Genomic DNA, 16,136 nt, shown 5'->3' with positions numbered 1-16,136 from the left:
GGCCGTGGGCGTCCGTATTTACTTCGCAGCAGCCGAGGTGAGCCAGTGCGACCGACGCACGCGCCCCCGCAGATGCTGGCCTCGCCGACGCCGGACGTTTACGTCCCATTGACAAGCGAGATCAATATTCACGCGCGCGTCGCCGATTCTGGCTCTAGACGAGATCGCGTCGCAGACAACGGGCGAGCGATCCTTTTTCTTTCCCTCCCACTTCAATCGAAGTGAACCCCCGTGAAGAACTCCAAGTGCCCGAGGCACAGCGCTAGGGCAAGCGTCGTCGCCGCCTTTTTGATTCGATTACGGAGTGCGCGCAGGGTATCACGCACATACGCACAAGTCCACCGGCTTTAAAAACTGACGTCGCGCTGCTGTTTACCAGGGCCGGACGCACTCCCCAGGGACGGGCTTAGCCGAAAGAAATCGCGGCCACCAAAGTGAGCGACGTACATACTCCGACGCACGCGCGAGCGGCGGCGACAGCAAACGCGAGCGAAGCGGCATGACGAAACCCCCGACGGCGCGCGCTCGCCGGACGTCGCCGAGATTGGACAGCTGCCGGTGCAGGTTCTGTTTGCGGGGCAAACACCGCACAAGTTCCATCACGTCTGTGGCTCTGCACCGCGCGAACGCTAATTGTGAGCTGCCATTGTCGTGTGTGCTGCAGCTTCGTCCGGCACATTCCCAATGTCGTCCACAACAGAATAATCCGGGCGTGCGTAACTCGTGTCACCAACCAACAGACAGAGAGAGAGAGAGAGAACCATGGGAAGAACCGGAGGGATGCAAAATCGAAAGGAAGGCACGCAAGAAGGAAAGAAAAGGGGGGGGGGGTCTTTCGCTCTAATTTAGAGACAGGAGGCGGTGGTCAGGTTCGACCGAAAAGTTCCTTCGAATTAGCGATGATAAAAAGGGGCGGTGCTGAGTTCCCGGCATTGCAGCAATCCTAACTTCTAAGGTCAGATTTGAGTCTGTGGTGGACGAGAACGTATACTAGTTAAGTGCCACGTTTAAGTGTTTCGCATGTCGAGGCCAGGAAATACGTCGAAGTGACATTACATGGCCATTTGAGAGGTGAAAAAGCCGATAAATTGGCCATGCGCACCCCCGGAATGGCGAAGTGTCAGAAATATCACTCGTTCAGCGATGGCTTAAAGACACCTTGCGGTCACTGGAAGCATCAGCAACCCGATTCCATGAAGAACATAAAAGACCCATCACCTTTTTTTTTTTCATGACGTTCATCTTAAGTTTACATTAAGTCCACTGTACGACGAACGCCTCTCCCAGTGATCAATTTACCCTATCGCGCGCGAGCCACTTCATGCCTGCGTACTTCCTGATTTAGTCACTCCGCCTAACCCTCTGCCGACCTCGGCGACGTCTCCCATCCCTTGGTGTCCATTCCGTCGCTGTAACTGACCAGCGGTCATCGGTCTTTCGCATTACATGACCTGTCCAGGTCCACTTCTTCTTCGTAATGTCAGCTACGATGACGGCTACCACTGTTCCCCTTCCCCAGTGCAGGGTAGCAAGCCAGATATGTTTTCTGGTTAACCTCCCTGCCTTTCCGCATTACATTTCTCTCTCTCTCTGACCTACTCGCCTCTCTTCCTCTTAATGTGATGCCTGTCATTTTACAGAGAAGCTGTATACGCCGAGGCGAAACGGATGTGCGTAGGCAGGTTATCCCATAGGGCAGGTATGTGCCACATACATTGGTCTTGCCCCACAACCCAGCACTGCTCCATTCAAAATGAAGAAGCGTACGCGGAAAAGACGTACGTGCCACAGAAATTGGGCAAATCCCACTACTCACTGGAGCTCCACTAAAGTGTCGGGAAACGGGGAATGCGGCAAAAATACGCATGCTGCTCAAGTGGCTCCTCAAGATCGTGCATCAAACGCCAATCGCATGCGGCAAGCCAGACAAGACGACGCATGTCAAGGCAAAAACACGCTCGGTGCTCAAATGGAAAACTTTAAAGGAGCATACGCTACATTCAAAAGGGAGTTTCTGTACGTTTCATGAAAATTCTGTGCCCTTCTGTACCTTTCAAAAAAATTCAGTGTCGCATATCTGTTCCGTGTGCTACACAGCTTCGCTGGTCATCTACCTCGACAGAGTGGAATGACTCCGTGATAAACGCAGTGATAAACACCGGGGCGCCCCTTTCAGCTTCTCTAGAGAAAACCATCCACACAGGGTGTGAGGGCGGTGATTTTTCCGTTCCATCGCACGTTGCGTGGTTCGCAAGTTCTTTTCGAGTTTATCTTTTTATCCTCCGAGTTTCCGCCCCATATGGCAGTATACAGTAGTTGTACACTTCCCGCTTTGGGGATAGCGGTAGTTTGCCTGTCATTATTTGGGAATGTACGCCGTAAGCGCTCCAGGCCATCCTTCGCTAGATTTCCTTGTCATGAGTAGTCATAGTTATCTGTGAATGTCAACTTAGGCCGAGGTGCGTAAGATATTTTGTCATCTACACCCTAGCCCATTCTTAAAAATGGTCATTCATTCATTCATTCATTCATTCATTCATTCATTCATTCATTCATTCATTCATTCATTCATTCATTAATACATACATACATACATACATACATACATACATACATACATACATACATACATACATACATACATACATACATACATACATACATACATACATACATACATACCGACTGTTTCGGCGACGACTAAATTACTTAACACTAAGTACACGCATGGGATCACAGCCTTCGCTACCCAAGGTTCACAGCACAGGCGGTCTAAACAAGTCCCGACATGCCATTTGGTAGCCATATCAACTAAAATTCATTAACTATCTAATATCAGAGTATTTTTATATCCACTGAAGGACCGCCAATGCCAATTGTACGTTCGAACGTAATGACGAGTTCATGCGCAAGTAAGATTTTTTAAAAGAATGTTTCTTGATGAAATCCGTCCCATCTTGCGCCCGACATTCACTGCGTCAGAAGAAAGCCCGTTACGTCACCGTAAAAAGTTCACAGACAATGAGGGCAAAAAATCCATAAGAGAAATTGACTTCTCATTTTTTTCTTTTTCTGTTGCAGAATTAGTTGAAGATAACGATCGATGAGGGTCGCTGACTACGGCTAGGGACGCTAATATTATTTGCGTGAACTTTATTGAACAGTAATCGATGTTTAGGAGCGCGTATGATTGCGGAACACTTCTTACGCAAGCGCAAGTTCATGAAATTGTCACCGAACACTTAGAAACAAGCCACATATGCGCGAAACTCGTGCCCTCAAAATTGTGGAGCCTGTTTCAAATGGAGACCCCAATGACTTGATTCCATAAGCGTAACTACGGGGGGTGCAAGGGGGACGCCAGCCAGCCCCCCCCCCCCCCTCCCCCTTTCAACAGTGGTCACTGTCGGCTACGCACTGGGAAACGAACAACTGAGGCGAAGTTTTCCATCACACAGTAATCACGTAATTATATAATGAAATTTGTCCTGCGCTTCTGCTCTGAAGTAGTTCACGCCCCGACGGACCTGAATAAAGTTTTTTTTTTTTTTTCATTCCATTCTGCTGTGAAGATATTATAAAATGAAATTTGTTCCACGCTTCTGCTGTGAAGATTGTCCTTCGTGTCTCACGACCAGGCACTGTAGGCTCTCACGGTGCAGGCTGCTAATGCGACGATTTCGCGCCTTGCGCTCCAGCATTGCAGAGGAGGCTACCGCTGAGCAGGGACTCTATAACGTTAGAGCACCCTGTCATGCTTTTATTCTGCTCTGTCTGCCCTGAAATTTACATCATCGACGACGCAAATACGGGAGGGAACCGGTAAACATTTTATGGACCGATCAAATATTCTTCCTGTTTCAGGGAATTCTTCCTGTTTCAGGGAATTCATTTTCTTCATTCGAAAAGGAATAGCTTTGAGCTGCTTTGAGTCAATGAATGTGCAGAAGTCTTGAGCGTTTTAGTTGGGCCGATCTGAGAGAGCTAAAAAAGGTTTCCACTTTAGTCTCCGATTAACCTGCTTCGCCTTGCTTATCACATGGTAACTTGCGGCGATCGTGGCGGCTTGCAACATGGCGACGAATAAGGCAGTGGTCTCGAGCACATTGGGATCTCATCTCTCAAGCTTTCCCCCCAACTTGATCTACCGTACCAGGGAGATGGTCAATGCCTACGGTTTTCTGGACTAAGGAGACTGAATTGACAGTCGGGATAGTTGGTATTGATTCCTCTTGAACTGCCTCGTGCAGCGCAAAATACAACTTGGACTGTAAAGAAGCACACACGCACAGCGCTGTCTGTTTGTCTCTCTCTCAGCAAGAATGAGTTCACAGAGTTGTACACACGCACAAGCAGCTCAACATCGCTGTACTAAAAGTGAAAATATTTATTACACTCATATGAATCCATCTAGCCAACTGGTATAAGTAGCCGCTGCCACTTCGATCGGCGGGCAGCCTTCTTGAATTACGTTCAGAATGAGACACTGTCCAGCGATTCCAAAAAAAAGTTTACGTATCGTTAAGCATAGGAGTGCGCTGTTTAGTATGCCCACGTCATTTTAACTCCGCAAGGTTTCACAGATTTGTGACGTCGCGTAACAAGCAGGTGATTTTATGACACACCAAAAATTTTCGACGGATGGCGAAGAACCAATGACCAAAACTATGCCGTATTGAAAATGGTGTATTCTCTGAATTTTTTACGTAGTCGTGTATAAGTAGTCACTACACGATGGATCATTTTCGTCTCATTTGTTGCATCGCGTTGCGAGCAGGTGCTGTGCGCGTTAACCAGAAAATTTCGACCTGTCATAAACAGCTGACAACCAATGCGGAAAGAAACAATGCGCAGTAGTGTGGCGTGTCTACTTGGAGGGGCCGGAGGGCCCTCCAAGCAATGTTGCAAATACAAATACTACAAATACAACGAGTATAAAGTATGTACTACGCCTCTAATGCCACAAGTTCTTACTTTTTAAAAGAGAATCTGTGGCTGCACTAAATAATAGTCATAATAACAACGCGTTAGAAACGCTATTCCGACTAGGAGCAAACAAGGCAACCTGAATATGTGCATGAAAGTGTAGCACTAATTACGTAAAAGAAAAAGGTGCAGCCATTCCTACCTACATTAGAAACGCACTTATAAGTGAGCAGCTTTTAGACATTAACAAAATTTCACTGAATGATAGATATCTATACTACCGGGAAGGCAGCCATCAAAATAGTTGTATTCATGCATAAAGTTGTGTGGTTAATGTGTAAAAAGTGTTGCTTGTAACACTATGACGTGCATAACACGCGTATGCGTGGTTGTCCCAGTGTATGCTTCGTAAAACTAACTGCACTTCTTCTATAATGTTATGAAACATTGCTAAGCAAATTCTCTCTCTGTATACGAAAAATCACATCAAGTTGAGTGCGACTCTCTCGATATATAAATGCAAATGCCGCCGATGAATTGAGGGAGGCTTGCTTGCCCCCCCCCCCCCCCCCCCACCCTTTCTCACTCGCGAACAAGTTGATACGCCGCTGCTTGATTCTGCCAAATTGTTTGAATTCAGTCAACAGTGGTGGAAACATTTTAACGCATATTTATTACCGATTGCTGGAGATGCCCAGAAACGAAAAGACAGAGCTCGTAGTGCCACACCAGTGTAAGAAGGCGTGGACGTCCAAACTCCAATGAGAAATTCATGTTGCGCTAAGAAATTCGTCCACCAGGGACTTGTTCTCTCGGTGACGACGGTAAGTGGAAGTTGTGCGCGTAGTAAGTCATTTGGAGAACAAGACAATGACTCCTGTGCGCGTGCATCGCGGGTCAGTGGCATCGTGGATTCTGCGCCATAACAATACGCTCCGTCGCACATGCCTCTCGCTGCTGGCGAGCTTTTGACAGATAAATACCTTATTTCCACGCTTCACCTGTTCGCCATACATAGCCCCGTCCTTTCTGCCTGTGTCCATTTCCTGTTTGCGAGAACGAAACGTGCGTTAAAAGGACACTAGATACGACAGCGTAGAATATGTCCAAATTGTCGCAACGAAGGTGCTAAACGTGATTCAGGAAAATGACTTCCAGAAAGAACGCCATCGCTATAGGCTCGCTATTGCTACGCCCAAGGTTCTTCAAGGTGTAGAACGCTAGAGCTATTAAAATGTATATTGTCAAATAAAGTGGGTTCTGTACACCACTCAACCTTGTGACGCCCCCATGTGTGTATATCCTCAATATATGTCATATACCATACAGCACACCAGCGCGTCCCACCAGCACCGTTTCTCGAAATCTTCCCAAGTTTGCCACCATGTAATCGTAGCATTCATGTATACGTTGCCGTGGCCGTCGCGAAACGACGTCGATAGCGCAACAGCACAACGAGCACACGCCCGAAAAACGAACTCGCACTAAGACACTAAGCACGGCGAGCGAGGAGAAAGAAAAACGAATGACGCTGCGTCTGTCTGCCCAAATCAGTATTCCCTTACGCAACGCCATCGCACGGAGCAACGGAGTACGTATATACATAAATATATATACAGTGAGGATTAAGTAAACGGGGATTGCCATGGAACACCATGCATCAGCAGGGTGATACAAGCTATGAAAAAGGAACAGAATATAGATAACGCACTCTCCGAGTTTCGAGCGCCGTCCTGCGTGTTGCAACATTGGAAAAATAAAAAAGAGCGCTGAGACTTTAAAGCTGTATATAGCTGTACATGCGTCAAGCTCGCCGTACTAAATCTTTTCTAATAAAATTACATTTCCAGACAGGCGGGTCTCATTTTAGTTGGCGAGTGAGGAAAAGAAAAGAAAAATGAAGAAATAAGCTTGAACGGCATAACGCGAAAATAATAAGAAAAAAAAAACACGCACAAACACACGCGCGCGCCATGAAATGGCATACTCGCCGCCGTGCGTCCGAGGCTTCTCGTTTTATTGTTTTCTTTTCTCCTCGCCGTTTCCCTCTAGTGCCCAGTTTTATCGCCGAGCCGTCTTTCGTGCGCGCTTTTCCTCTATAAGAATTTCTCATGTCTAAGGTTTTATGACATGCTCTAAAAGCACCTTGAATATAGGATGCAATAAAAGGGCTCCGAAACGACGAAGCAAAGCACAATGCACGAAATAGCAGCCAGCAGGAAACAGGTAACGACTCGGCGAAACGAGGAAAAGCACACACGGCAGTGTTCTGCTAACCCTCGACCCTTTACCGCCCCCCCCCCACCCCCCACCCCCCACCCTTTTCATTATTATTTCACCCCCTCGGTGCTATTCGCCAAAAGGGGGGGGGGGGGGAGTGCTTTACGTAGCATCGTTCGCAAAAAGGTCGCAAAAAGGACGAACATTTATCGGAAAACTATACCGAAAGGTCACTCATAGCCGCCAAGCCGTTGTCTATTCCGTAGTAAATGGATTTGTGCCAGTCGTGCCTTATACAGACTCTAGATGTAAGGGATATCAGAGATTCCACTGCGCAGCTGGAAGCGCCCAAATGTATTACGTTCCGAAGGCTTGAATTTATAGTCAGGCACGTATATGTTAAGCTAAGCCCCTGCTATACGTATAGTGTCTCCGCATCTCATATACTGTGAAAGCGCGCTAAATAGGATATATGGGGACACTATTATCAAAAAGATCACAGATAGTTCTCTGGCTTGTCCCGTAATTACGACGACGATCTTTCCGGAGGACTACTTTTTGTTTCCCGCGCGGGCATCCAACTGCCGCACGCACTGAGAAAAATTAAAGCAAAACCAGCGGCTCCACCTTATGATGCATCATTCGCGATCGGTAAGTAGTCTGCCTAATCAATATATTATGCTGCCTATCTAAAGGGCACGGATTGTTTCGCAGGAACAATCCGCCTGCCAAGAGTAATCCGATATATATAGTACAAGTCTTTCAGTGGCGTAGGCAGAAATTTTTTTCGGGGGGATGGGGGGTGGGGGGGTCACCTCCTTGATCCGACATGGGGTCTTGGCAGTTAAGTGCGGTCGAGTGTCATGTTGTGCTCTGTGTCCTAAGGGGGAAAAAATTCCGGGGGGAGGGAGGGCACGGCCCGGTGTACCACCCCCTGGCTACGCCAATGAAGTCTTTGCTTGCGCCGGAGAAATTCTGTATCAGAAAAGACTAAGACTAATTTCGCGCCTTCTTTCATGTAATAAAGATTAGCGATCTGGACATCGCTCGAACGTCGCCCAATCGCAAGCTCAAAGGGTTTGTGGGTCGAGAACACCTTTACTTTGTTGCCTGACCTAACTATTGCGTCGTGTAACTGCACTGTTTCGCGACAGCTGAAGTAAATCGCGCTCATTTGTTGCGCCCTTTTCACGGCAACAATCGACTAAGCAGCAAGTCCGTACGGGAAGGCATGCCCTGCAGTACAGCTATACCCTCTCTGTGTGTGTCAGGTGCGCGTGCTCTTTCTGTAGGTGGCAAGGAAATAGGCCAATATGTGCGCGCAGTCATGTAGAGGGATAAGACGAAATCCTCTCGGCGCACGAGGCAAGGTCGCAAATTCAGCCAAAGCAATCCCCTTCGACTTTAATCAAGGAAACGAGCTCTGACGCGGAGCGCCCGGGCGCATTACGGGAACGAAGCGACCGGGCACAAATGTTTAATCAACGCAGCAGCGCTCGTCGCCATTGGAAAACAGGGACGACGGTGAAGATTTTCGGCGCTGGTGTCGGCGGGCACGCGGACTCGCTTCGGCGCAGCGCGATGGGGCGATGCAAAAAAAAAAAAAAAAAGCGCGGCGCACCCATTGACGCCAACGCTGCGGCGCATGCGCATGCATGAAACAGAAATGATCGTTGCCGGTGTGAACAGCGGTGAAACTGTGGTGCAACGACAAAGACGCCCACTGCATCGGAAATGCTCCGCAGCAACACACCAGCGTCATCGTTTATTTGCATGATTTACCCGTATGCGTCGCTCTTCGAGCCAGCTAAAACGTGTCCGCAAGCCGCCGCTGGTATGCATGAAAAAAAAAATCTGTATCACAGTTCTTGCTGCTTTGTTCCCGTTGATGCTTCTCTTATTCTTTTTCTTGTTCTCTCTCGTTCTTGGCGAACTTGTTACTTCGAAGGCACATCTGCTCACACAAATGGGTGTGATGCCACTACGCGGTGCACACGCATTAAAAACGCGCAGTTCTTTTCATATTGGCGCACACTAAGCTTGCCGTTAAAATGACAGAGATGGAGCAAAAACAATGAACTCATATTGCGAGGTGTTCTTTTCGGCCATGTAAGCGGCGAATTTACTCTTGCGGCGATGCGATGTTTGGTGCCTTCGCGACTGACCTCAGTGAAGTCAGACGCAAGCAGCGAGGTCAGTGCTGGAGAAGCATTTCGACGAATAAACGAAAACATCCCTTAGGGGCGCTATTCGTTCTTTTTTTATTATTATTATTATTATTTAAGGCGACAACAGAAAGCGCAGGCGGCATCTGTACCAATATATCCGCTTCGTCCACCGCACCTTAAAGAGGCCCTGCAACATGTTTTGAGCATGGTCAGAAAACGCTGCCGATCGGCTGCTGAGAACATGTGAGCCAAACATTATAGCGCAGCACGCGGTCTGTATTTCTCAAAGTCCCCTAGAAATCGCTCGCTCTTCTCTCGACAAATGATGCCATCACCCCAAATGACCGCGAAATAAACCCTAAGTCCACACGGCCATTGGATGATTTGAGCATCATGAGCTGCATAGTTACCGCGGCCGCCGCGGGATGCCGCGACCTGCCCGCGCGCTCGCTTGCGATCACACTGAAAGTAAGCCGCGCGTTAAAAGAAAGAAGGCGCTCAATGTCATGATGCGGGCTGTCGAATGGGCATAGCTTCTTGCCCCCTAGTCATATCCCCTCCCTCCCCCCCCCCTTCCCTTGCGTAGCTTTCAGCACGCTCGCTGGTACGAAATCGCTTGAAGCGTACGACAAATACCTGTAACTCCGCTCGTACTTTACGGATTCTAAAAATTTTTGCGGTAGCCGATTCGTGACGCAAAAAAAAAAACTCCTTTAATGAAGATATTCGATGATTACTTGGAAAGGTGTTGCAGGGCCCCGTCAACGCAAAAACGGCCCGGTGTCAAGCCTGGCAGAAAGTAGCCCCAAAATCATTTCGGGTTAAAGGTCGGCGTTCTGGAAGTTAGCCTGTCTTACAGATACAAGGAAGAGAGAACATCGTAGGGTAAATAACTGCCATCATCCGCAGATAATGCAGGAATCTGGATCTCGATAAAGCTGAACTGCAAACCTTTCACACCCATAAGGGTGTTTCGATCACTGAAACAGCCTTCGTACACCATTATTTCTGACAATTTTTTTCAAAGGCTGTAAATACGACACAAACGCCCTTTGCGCACCTTCATTTCAAATAAGGGCGCATGAAGGACATATGTTCAAATATAAAACCCTAATAACTGGTAGGGTGTGGGGGCGAAGGTTTGTCGCAGCGCCCCCTCTCCCAATTATGTCAATGTACGGCGCTTACATTGCGCCCCCCCTTCCTATTATGTCAATGTGTGGGGCTGACTGCGCACCCCCCCCCCCCCCCCCCCGTGCGCACGCCTATGCGTTAAACCCAAACAATTATTATATATTTTTCAAAGGGTGTTAGGATGTATGTTTGCTTAAACACCCCATTCTACTTTTGCCATAAGGGTGTAGTTTTCATATTACACCCTTGGAAATGATGCATAAAAAGTGTAAGTCCGTGAAGTATGCCCATGGAAAGGGTGTAATCCTGCTTGTTAAGTCCTTTCCGTGGGCTGTATGGGTGTGAGTTACAGACACCAAAAACACCTATATGGGTGTAATATGGTTTACAGTGTGTTTGCGCTTGCCTGTTGGGCAATCGTATCTCGCTGCTCCGTCCCTTCCGACATGCTAAAAATTATATCCTTATAACAGTATAGGTTATTTCTTAAATCATCTAACTGTACTATGATCATAATTTCGCATATATTAATTACATATTGTCAAAGAAAGCGTCGTGCAGGTCATGAAATAGTTCCACGAGACCCGATATATACCTTGATGGCGGAAAAACTCTCAGGCACAGGTAAAATATACGGCAATTTTAACTACTTCCTGATGGACTTTAATAAATTTTCTCTAAGTTAAAATATTCGTGCATTAAATATTTCTGCATTTCATGATCCGAGACTGGTGAATGTGTATAACATATTCTTACTGTGGTATTTCCATCCACGATAATTTAAGCACGAACTATATAGTACAAGGTTACCGTATGCCAGCGATTCACGTACATCCCAAAGGAAAACGAGAAATCTGTTCTCTGTATCAAATAAGCCTACCACCGCCATTAAACGATGACATTCGTCGTTTACACCCACGACTGCGCCTCCACATCGCATCAACCAATCGGAATCATAAAAATCTCACGGATTCAGCTCGGCTGCTTACAAGGTTCAGCAGCATTTTGAGAAGTGCGACACCAGTTCATTGTTGTTTTTTTTTATTTTAGTACGTGGCTTCTGATGGGGAAAAGCAGACAACCGCCCGAACAAAGTCTCCCGAGTGCGTCTAGTGCCGCCACCTGGCCTTTCGCGCCGTACCCATTCTGGGCCTCCGAAACCTGGCAACGCGCTTGCGCCGGCCACATGCCGGCCATGCTGTCGTAGTAGCGAAAACGGATATTGTAATCTCGGAGGCTATAACTCTCTTTACGACGTTGCCGGCAGGATGCGTGCGGTGTTAAGTGAGACGCATTAAACAATTTTTATTGGTGTTCCTATATATATATATATGTACATACATATATTAGGGATGGGCGAATAGTGAATTTTAGGTTCGAAGCGAATCCGAAGCCAATAGTGATTTGGTCGAATAATTTCGAATCGAATAGTTCGAATAGTATTTACCGCATATTGTTTTAAAAAATGAGCATTTTTGTCATGACCCTTGCACAATATTTTTAAGGATTTCACCTAGGTATGAGTGAACGTCACTTTTTTGGTTTGAAATGAAGTGGAAGCAGCCTTGAATAGTATCAAGATTTGAACAGCAGTAGGGTGCAAGTTATAAGTGGTGCAATACGTTACAATTTAAAAATTACTATACTTAGCGCATATAAGCCCATATAACACGCTTTTAAACTTAAAAAAATATGTACATTTAACCTTGAAGTGTGGCTTCGCGGCAGTGCAGATTTCCCCTGGATGGGTTGTTTTACGGCACAGCAACCACACCCTGCAGTGAAACCACCTTTACAGGGGGTTATGTGCGGTCAAATGTATACATATGTCCGTTCATTTCGAATACTGTAAGATTCATTCGAATATTCGAAACGCCCGAATATTCGCCTATCCCTAACACACACACACACACACACACACACACACACACACACACACACACACACACACACACACACACACACACACACACACACACATATATATATATATATATATATATATATATATATATATATATATATATATATATATATATAAGCATGAACAAACAGCTCAAAAATGTGTGTGCGTGCACGCGCCTTCACATGCCTGTGTCCTAACAATAACCACCCCCCCCCCTTTGTGTAATATACAAGCATAGAATAGGTGCCAATGACACCACCACCCCCCAATTGATTTTCTGTTACACCAATGATCTGTGAGATCCGATCTGAAAGAGCCGGTGCTGATGCGAAGCAGAAATTACATCAGAACAAAACTTTCAAACCTGTGAGACAACGAGGCCTAATAATGAACTAGAATCCAAAAACCTCAATACACTGACAACAATAATTGGAGATGGAATAGGTCATACAGATAACCGATTAGAATTTTGGCAGCCAATTAAATTAAAATAATTTGCAAAGGCAGTGGATATGAGGAAGAAAAAACATTTCATGCATACATGCTTAATACTATACCTTATTCAGTTGTAAGGAAACTAGCAAAGGAAGCCATAAAACAATGTTTTACGTGCATTTTACATGCATAGGCAGTTCAGAACAAATAATAATGGGAAATCGACAGAAGCAGTTTTGAAAGAAGTATTGGAAGAATTGGAAGGTGCATAAACAACATTTCTGAAATTGTAAAGATTATGGTTACTGCAATGAAACAGAACAGTCCATTGTATGCAGCCTTTCTGGATACTGCAGGTGTGCATGACAACGTGTTTGAACGTTTTGTAGAAAACCCCCAAACAGAGACAATATGAACTGGGTTACTAACAGAGGACACGAATAACTATGTTCAATACACAGAGGGTGTAACTCAGTGGCGTAAATCATGGAGGGTCATTGGGGTCCTGACCCCCTTTGTGGTCAGGCTGGGGACGACACCCCTTGCAAGTGTGCTCCCCGCCCCCTTGAGATTTATCTTTGAAATGTCAAGTTAGAAATGCATGACAGTTAAGTATAGTGCACTAGCTCTCCGTAAAACCCCGTCTGAAATGTGAAGGCCTTCTGAAGAGCAGAAACGAAGCACTAAAGTGAACGCTGCTTTTCGTCTCAAAAGGCACTGTAGAGCACGGGCTTTCTGAAATGCTACATGTTACTTCTGATGTGCCACAAATGCTTAATATGCTGGGATTTAAAATTCAAAGTAGATGAAGAATCCATGATCATCTGCCTTTATTTATGTAGATGATTTGGTGAAAGCCATTGACAATGAAGTATCAATCCAACTGCTCAACTATGATTGTGTTTTTTTTAAGATCACCGATGAACGTCGATATAAGTAAAGTCCCGTCTCTCTTGCAATTGTTACACGACGAACACTGCAACCTCAAATCCGTCAACGACGTGGCAGAGGTACTCCAGAACATGCACACGTCCACCCACCAGTATTTCAAGGAAGTAGAGAGTGTTGTCAAGATCATCTCGGTGATGTCGGCCTTTTCTGTATTCCAGCCATCATTCAGTGCCCTAAGAAGACTGAACACATGGCTGCGAAGTGCGATGGGGGAGGAACGTGTGAACAGCATAGCCGTGGAACATGTTCATCAAGGCATTGAAGACCCCATAAAGTTGCTTGAGTTCATGAAAAACTTTGTCAGCACATGCAAGAACTGTGCTCTTGTCTTTGAACCTTCTGAGAGTGTCAAAATCAAGGAAACCTAAGGACTACGCTAGTCAAATGCATATTTTGATCTTCTAGGTGGTCCTTACACAAATTGTATAGAATATTCCTAACTGAACTTTTCTAATGCCTGTTTATTTTGTAGTATGTACTTGTGTTCAATACACTTCAGATGTGTAAGATTGTGTTGAAATTGCAACTGCCATTCGACCGGTTTCCAAAAGGACTTAATAGCTCAATGAAATTGCGGCAATACCCTTCAGCGTCTTCTTTATTTTATTTCTAAGCAGAATTATAATTTTTTATATAAATAAAAATGAAACATATATTTATAAAAGCAAATGATCACCATGGCAAGGTGTGTGTCCCCCCTTGAGATTTTTCAGGATGTATGCCACTGGTGCAACTAAATAAAACATAGCAGAATAATGAATGTGAGATAATGTGGGAAGGATATCCATTATGAAAGATCCAGTACTGCTGAGGTGTAAGTATGAGGAGGTACAACGACCATGGAAAAAAAAAAAAACGCCAGGCCTGCACTGAAACCGCAGCACAGTCACAGTGAAAGCTGGAAGAGCGGCGTTTCTAGAACCCATTGTAAGCTCTCTTGGGACTACTAATACAAGTACACTAGCAAGGTGCCCACTACGCCATAAATCACAATTTTTGTGAAGCTGGGAAGCACCTACTAAGCCGTTATTCGCCATTCTGTGGAGAAGTGAGGTACCAGCTACACCTCTGTAAGGCATTATGTGCACTTTGTTGACGCGACGACCTGGACTGAGGAGGCCACCCACCTTAGGGCTCAAGTACAAAAAGAGCCTGGTCAAAAATAAAGTTCATTTCTCTCTCTCATCCCTTTGTAATGGGTTGGAAGCTTTAAACAGCCCACCAGTTATGTAATTTGCATTGGGTGACGCCCGGTCGCTATTTCCCTCTCCCGTCATGCTGTATAACATACGTTGACGTGGGACAGAGAGGGGGGGGAGGCGAAGAACTTTACTGAGACCCCGAGGAAATGGATCATGTGCTTATGGGCTGCCTTGGCAACCAATACAAGTGCAGTTGCGAGGAACCCACTACGCTATAAATCATTGCAATATTTTAGAAGTATGAAAGCAGGCATTATGCTATTTTTCGTCATTCTACGGAGAGCCGTGGTGCCTGCTAAATGCATGTAAGGCTGCGCACTTTGTTGATGCTGTGCCCGATGACGATGAAGAATTATGGCGGATCCCTTTGTAATGGGTTGGAAGCATTCAACAACCTTCTCGTTGCGAAATTCGCATTGTGTGACGCCTGGTTACAGAATTTGCGTTGTGCGACGCTTGGTGCTTATTTTACTCTTCTACTACGCTATATTGCACATGTTAATGTGCTTCCTTCCCGACATGAAGCCTGTATAGGATCTTTTTGCAAAGCAGTTTCAAGCACCGGCATGGCTCAGAGGTTGAATACTGGGCTCCCACGCAGAGGGCCCAGGTTCGAACCTCGTTCCATCCTGGAATTTTTTCTTATTTCGTTTTTTTTTTTTTTCTTATTTCGAGCGATACTGGTTACGGACACCGGCGGGGGCGGCGGCGGACAACTACGGCGCCAAAAACGGCCGCTGAAGTGATCTCATAACAGCTTTCACTGTAAAATGGGGCAATGGTTCTCAAGTTCTGTAGCTCACAGCTGTGCTCAATATCTGAAGTGAAGCTGGGACATTAAAATAGCCCATGTTTTGCACCATTATTGTTGCAGATTAAGTCTGAAAAACAATATGAAGCTCGTAGCAGTACATGCTAAACCATTGATTCGTTGCGAAAAACTCCAGCAAAATTTTGTCTTTATTTCTCTCAGTTTTTTTGGCATCCCACTCAAATCAATACAAAAATTTCACTTCATTGCAGGTGTTCAGACCAGAGAGGTTCTTCTTAAATTGTAAAAGTCAATTTGCCATCATTGAGACTCTCTCTGGTAAGGTGTGGTGCCATAGCTTGAACCTGCTATCCTAGTTCTTACTGCCTTGGTCATGAATCTCAGTTTCAGAGTAGATCAGTGTAGAAATTTGGGACTGCTGG

At 45.8% G+C, this 16,136-nt stretch overlaps 1 protein-coding gene across 6 annotated transcripts in view; it reads right to left on the bottom strand.

Moving 5' to 3' along the window:
- The window catches only part of LOC119373048 (TOX high mobility group box family member 4-B), a 453,672-nt gene that overhangs the window by 417,003 nt on the left and 20,533 nt on the right, over positions 1-16,136 (bottom strand). The window lies entirely within an intron of this gene.

The sequence above is a fragment of the Rhipicephalus sanguineus genome, chromosome 1, assembly GCF_013339695.2.
Source record: "Rhipicephalus sanguineus isolate Rsan-2018 chromosome 1, BIME_Rsan_1.4, whole genome shotgun sequence".
Taxonomy (NCBI): domain Eukaryota; kingdom Metazoa; phylum Arthropoda; class Arachnida; order Ixodida; family Ixodidae; genus Rhipicephalus; species Rhipicephalus sanguineus.
This window is presented reverse-complemented; position numbering and strand designations above follow the sequence as displayed.